Genomic DNA, 505 nt, shown 5'->3' on the forward strand with positions numbered 1-505 from the left:
TTATAGGGAGTGGGACTTCAGCTGCTGGAAACAAACTCTGGAAACCTGTGGACAAGCAGCAGGTAAGGCTGGGAAAGGTCTGTAGCAGAGACGAATTTGCTGGTACGTTTTCCTGTGTTGCTTGGCAAGGAGAGGGTGAAATCACCCTTGTATTAGGAGGTGCTCCTTTCTGTATAAATATTTAAAATCATAATGAGCCCTGTGCTATTTCCTTTCACTACTAGCTGAAATACTGTGGCAACTCCCGCCTGCTTCCAGCAATTATTCAAGTTGCTCTCTTTTGGGAAAAGCTGAAAAAAGCTTGTGGGGGGGTGGTGGGGGGGTGCAGGGGCGGTTGTTACCGCTTTGCCTGTGGTGGCTGGATACAACCTCCTGCGGGCTGTGCTGCTGAGAGCCTTCCCGGGCCCCCCTCCGGACACCGGGGAGAGCCGGGGTCCGCTTGGGAGCCGAGCCGGGCCGGGCTGGGCTGGGCTGGGCTGGCTTCGATCCCGGCGGGTGGGCGTCG

This window comes from Calidris pugnax, unplaced genomic scaffold (genome assembly GCF_001431845.1).
Source record: "Calidris pugnax isolate Ruff unplaced genomic scaffold, ASM143184v1 scaffold89, whole genome shotgun sequence".
Classification (NCBI taxonomy): domain Eukaryota; kingdom Metazoa; phylum Chordata; class Aves; order Charadriiformes; family Scolopacidae; genus Calidris; species Calidris pugnax.